This window comes from Perissodus microlepis, chromosome 8 (assembly GCF_051167445.1).
Source record: "Perissodus microlepis isolate ML-2025 ecotype Zambia chromosome 8, ASM5116744v1, whole genome shotgun sequence".
NCBI lineage: Eukaryota > Metazoa > Chordata > Actinopteri > Cichliformes > Cichlidae > Perissodus > Perissodus microlepis.
The window spans coordinates 6,437,428-6,443,427 of record NC_140468.1 but is presented as its reverse complement, the minus strand read 5'-3'; positions in this window follow the sequence as shown (position 1 = coordinate 6,443,427).

The following is a 6,000-nucleotide window of genomic DNA, read 5'->3' as shown; positions in this document are numbered from 1 at the left end:
AGGTTATTTATGCAAAACTTAGGTTATGTTTGAGTAAACTGTGAAATAAGGTATGCTGGTATCGCTTAAACACCAAAATATAGATGAATGTGTAACTCCGTAATACTTTGACCATCAACAAATTACAATGAAGTCTTCACAGCCAGTCTCCTTTTCTCATTTGTTACTTCGAAGCTGTGCAGGATGGTGGTGGAGGTTAACATTGTTCCTCACGGTGAGGAAACAATGTGTGGAGTTTGTTCTCTCCAGGTGCTCTGGAGTCCAAAAACGTACATACATTAGGTTAATTGGTGAGTCTAAATTAGCAGTTCTGCCTTTTACCCTGTGAAAGCTGGGATCGGCTCCAGTCCCCCAATCACTCTAAGATATGTAAGATAAGTGAAAGGAGTGGAAGAAAAAGGAAAGAATGGATATTTCCAAGCATAAAAATGTCTTGATGGGCTCACAAATAACTTCTCTTGATCACATGAAGGTTCCACCTACACGTGTTTTAAGGAAAACCTGCCACTTTTACCATGAGGATTGACATGTTTGTAATATATCTACGATCCTATAATTGTTTTTTAGAGCATATACTATGAGAGAAATTCCACTCGGATGTTGAAAAGAGCACCCAAATTGAATCTGCTCTGCTTGCAGGTGAAAGAGCAGAACATCTTCCAAGCCAGAGCTGCTTGAGCCCTTAGGGAAAATTTGGCAATTATTGGGCAAAAATAATGCCGAAAAAAGAATCACTCCATCTACTTTAAGTAGAACCTACCAGAGTTGTCCTTAAAATCAGAAAATTTGGAAATAAAAGGGTCTAAAATATCACATAACCTGCCAACTGCAAACATCAAATCAACTAATACGTTAAGCAGATTTTCAAAAATAAAAATATCAATGATGCATGTCAGCAGATCAGTTAATATCAGATACTGGTGAGACACTTTCAAATCAGATTTGAGTGTGCCCTGTGACTGCACTGCTTGTCACTGATAGCTGATCTGCAGAAGGACTCAGGTGGTGGTCATCCAATTAAACTGGTCATGCAGCATCATGATGTAAAATAAGGACAGAAACTGTCAATAAAAAGGCTAATAAATCAATGTTTAGCCTTAACATGTCTCAACCAGATGGGGCTCCTGGTGGCCTCTGTTGTAGAAACCCCATATAATTGATCTATTCTACATCTTTGTGTTACATTATCTCTCCAGTGTCTGCTGCTTTCTACTTTAAATTTATATAACAAGAAAAGTGTTAAAATGTAATTCAATAGTACAGTAACAGAAGAGCACACCAGGCACCACTCCACTATTCAGTAAATGAAATAAATAGGGTAGAACCATAGACTGTATATAAAAGATGGATAACGCCATCATGACATCAGCCAGTGGTTCGCAAAGTCTTGTTTTTAGTTTTATGGAACCAAGATATAATACCATAGGGTGGGTCTTAGGGGTTGTAACTTTTCATTGGCAGTGTCCACCTACTCTAAAGTGTCATGTACTTTATCATTTCTCTGTTGTTTTCAATTAGACTCTAAAAAAATCATTGAACACCTAAAACGTTTATGTTCAGGAAAGTGTTTATCTAGGGCAAAATTTATTTTTCCCATGGATCAGGAGACATTTTCCTATAGACTTCTATACAATCACACTTCTTTTTGCCTCGATATTAGTCTCTCCCTGTTGACCTTTGGAAAAGAAGAAGGCACTTGGCATATTCTTCACATGTCAAACCTAGAGGACAAACCCATCATTTATATACACTTGCTTGCCCCTTTAGGTGCACCTATTCAACTGCTTGTTAACAAAAAATATCTCTTCAGTCTATTTAATCTATTTCATGTAGACATGGTAAAAACGACCAGCTGAAGTTCAAACTGAGCATCAGGATGGTTGTTGGTAACAGAGGAAAATGGCCAGACTGCTTCGAGATAGGCAGACAACAGAAACTCAAAAGCCTCTTTGCCACTTGTACCTACTTGGATTGACTTGACTTAACTCGACTCAGCTCTACTCACTTTTGGTTGTTTTCCATTACAATTAAGTGCCACCTAATCCACATGGGATCGCCATTTGTAGGTGACACAACAAAGGAGGATGCTGAGGCTTTTTGTCTAACTCACAGCCACAGTGTTGATTTTTGTGCAGCCATTTCCTTTGTTACTGGGTTTCAAAAACTGTGTTTTTGATTTTTATGAAGGAGTTGCTCTAGTGACTTGGAGTAACGCCATTGACTGGCCAATCAGTTTCATGCAGTCTGCTGACCTCACAAATTCTGGATGGATTTCACTTGGAACCATGGAAAACCACGGAAAACCACGGAAAGCCCTAAATCTGAGGCAAGCCAAGCCGAGTATGTGGAAAAGGGCTAAAATAAGATGAGATAAGATAAGATAAGATAAGATAAGATAAGATAAGATAAGATAAGATAACCTTTATTAGTCCCACACGTGGGAAATTTGTTTTGTAACAGCAGGAAGTGGACAGTGCAAAAGTTATATAGCAAAAATCAGAATAGAATATGAATAATATACTGTACACAACTGTACAGAATAGAAATAAGCACTTGTTACAAATAAGGTATGCAGAAGAGCATCTCTGAAAGCACAACACTTTAAACTTTGGAGAAAATTGGTTACAGTAATAGAAGATCACATCAGACGCCACTCCTGATAGTGAATACTTCTGGTGCAACACGGAATGGCAGGATCAGATTTTGGTGTAAAAAAGAACATGAAAGCATGATGTTTAAAGTATGGTCACATCTGCTTTGCAACAATATTCTTACAAATCTAATGTGGTTGATCTCGGCCTGTTCTCTGAGACGATCCACATGCTACTTTCACAGAGTAGAGAAATGCAACATGCCAGTTATGACTGGGACAGAGGTTAATACGATTTTATTTATGCCAACAATGTTTGAATTCAGTTCTTCTTACAGGTCTAATTACTTATTGAATCCCTATTGACTCCCAATCAATTATCTGTGCTGACTTAAGTAGGCATACAGAGATTTAAAAGCATCAATGCAGCTGTTATCTGTGTTTAAACTCAGTCTGGAAATTGAGCAGAAAATGTTTCAGTGTCATAAAAATAAACCAACACTTGTAATGAAAAATTACCACGTTGAAGGATTATGATCAAACAATTTACAATTTTGCTCATATGCTCATTAATGGTTAAAAAAAACCATAATCTTCTTCTTGAACAGGAGTATGTAAAGCTTCTGTGTCACACAGATCTGATATACATTGAAACACTTTAGATGACCATATTAGGGGTCCTCTATATGACATCATACAGGGGCCAAGATTAGGGAATAAACTTTCTGAAGCTGAGTGTTTAGGGCAGTCTGAAGCCAAACTATTTAGCTCACTGGGATTACCATCATGTTCTCATCATGGGGAGTTATAAAATTCCATTTTGTCAGATGCTACCTGGATTTTCCTGTTGCACACACGGTGTCCTTTGGTGTCAGCCCCTTGATGCTATGGCAGTATTGGCCACTAAGACATAACAGTTCCAATTTAGAAACCTAAGAAGTCAATTTTAGCAGGTTGAAGGCTGACAGCTTGTCAAACAGGCTCGCTTTCCCCCCCTTTAAATTAGTTGAGTTCTTTGATTTTTCACTCTATTTTCACTTTTGTGTTCATTTGCTGGTTAAGTTTAGGCATCAAATCCTACTCAGTTTGGGTTAGTAAAAAGTCGGGGTTTGGGGCAAAAGATGGACTTCACGACAGCAATCCCGAACACTGAAAAATTAAGGATTGGGAGTAATGAAACAATCTCTTTAATGCTAGTACTCTGTTCTGCAAAAGGACACCTTGTGCATAAATGAACGACACCAGAAACACTGACAGAAAGATTTGAGTGATGTCTTGCGAATGTCCGGAGAATAGTCTGGGATTACTTGTGCATATGATGACCTCTTTGTATCAAACTTTGACCATTGCACCATTGTAACGGAGGTTATATGTGGCAGAAAATAAGGAAAAGCTCAATAGGCAGACTTTACTGTTATAAGCACACACAGGTGTATGCACAACAGGGAGCTTCAGTTTTTGCTCAATGAGATCTGTTGTTGCCATGGCATTCTACTGCATCTGCTTATATTGCCATGGAAACGCAAAAGTGATGACTGGCATTGGGGCTGTAAGTGAAATGGGTCAAGAGCACCTGCGACGAGTCAAACAGTGAAACGAAATCCGTCAGCGGGCTTTACGGGCCGACCACAGCAAACCCGGCTCAGTCTGAGCTCTGGAGTCACAGCTGGGAAAAACTCTTAACCTACTAACATACAAAATGTGTGTCACATTAATGTGTTGCTCCACTAAAGCACTCACTTTAATGTTCAGATGTAATTCTGCTAGGTGACTTAGTGGTGACAGGAAACTCTGCATTGTAGACAAGTCAGACATATTCTCTGAAATAATTGGGGTGATGTGCATTTTGTTAAATCAAAGAAAACAGAGATGAATAATTGTCTGAGAAGCTTGTAATCAGCTGTGCTCAGCAAACATTTCCTCTCGAGTAATTTTAACTAAGTGAGATCAATCTTTTGTGGGCCACTGGCTGAACACGACTGAGTGCACCTGAATTGTTATGATTCATTAACCCACTTTAAAAAAATGAGTCATTCACCGTCGCCACCAAGAGGTTACGAAGAAGAACAGCTCGGACTGCCAAGGCTGTGGATTTAAGCCCTCCAACTCTGCTGCGAACCTACTGAAACACAACAGATCATTTTCCATGGATAATTTACTTTTCACTGGTGTGCACTGTGTATAATTATTGTTTGGGTAAACAGCCCCCTTTCTGTGCCTCTGAAAATCCCATGTTCTTGTATTTAAGAGTGCTGCATTAATAGCAAAGTAGCTCCATCTTGTGGTTCTGTGTGACCATTTGAATCAACGCTTTGCTTCAGTACAGTGCAATAAAAATTATATCTTGGTCTATCAAACCAAACAGATTTGCTTATGTTTTTTCTTATTAACTTAAAATTCAGATCCTAAAATCACATACAGTTGAGCTGTTTCAGGTTTTGCTTCAATTAGAAGGGACACATACATTAACAGTAGCTAAATATAGTCACAAATAGCCCCCCAGGGCTGCACAAACAGGCTGTTAAAAGCTCATGCTGACATCTAGGGGTGTACTGAGCTAATACTTCTGTTAAGATGTGTCAGACATATTCATTTGGAGGATGGTTCGAAATAGCTGAAGATGTTATTACACCAAAACAGTAACTTTTCTGATCATATTATAATGATGGACACAACCTGTGCCAATAAAAAACTTAAAATACGATAAAATCAAACACAAAACAACAGAAAAAAAAATCTCCATCAGATTAGAAGTACATGAATGAGTTTAAATAAACATAAAAATAAATAAAACAGAATATATAGTAGATGTTTCTCTGCTAAACAGGTGTTTCATTCTACACGATTATTGCAGTTATGAAAGACTTTTTGTGTCTGTTCTTGTGGCAATGGAGCTGAATCATCCTGTTAGAATTAGTCCTAATTATTATTATCCCACATATAACAACACAGAGCAGCCACGCCTTCAAATGCACTGAAGAAATGGTTTTTAAAGGTAAAAAGTACTAATGTTTACCATCTCTGCAGAGTTAATGCTGATGTAGAAGGGAGCCAGGTCTGCACTTATCAAACATTAAACAGAACGCAAGGATTATTTCTTCGCATTTCAAGAGTAGACAGAAGTCTTGTTTGGAAATCTTATGGATGACATCATAGCAATCTAAGATTTTGAGATGACTGCCACGGCGCAGCCCACAGGAACATGTCCCCTCTTTCTCAGCACTCTGTCAGGCACCACAGCCTCCAACACTGAGCTGGCATGCCTGTTCAAGTGTTCTGTCTGCTTCTTCCTGAAATTGAAGGTGATTTCTTTAGTTTTGAGTGTGTTCAGTGGGCTGTTTTCTCAACTCTAAGCTGACAATTTCAGGTCCAAACACTGTAGTATCCTGACCACATTTGATTATGGTATT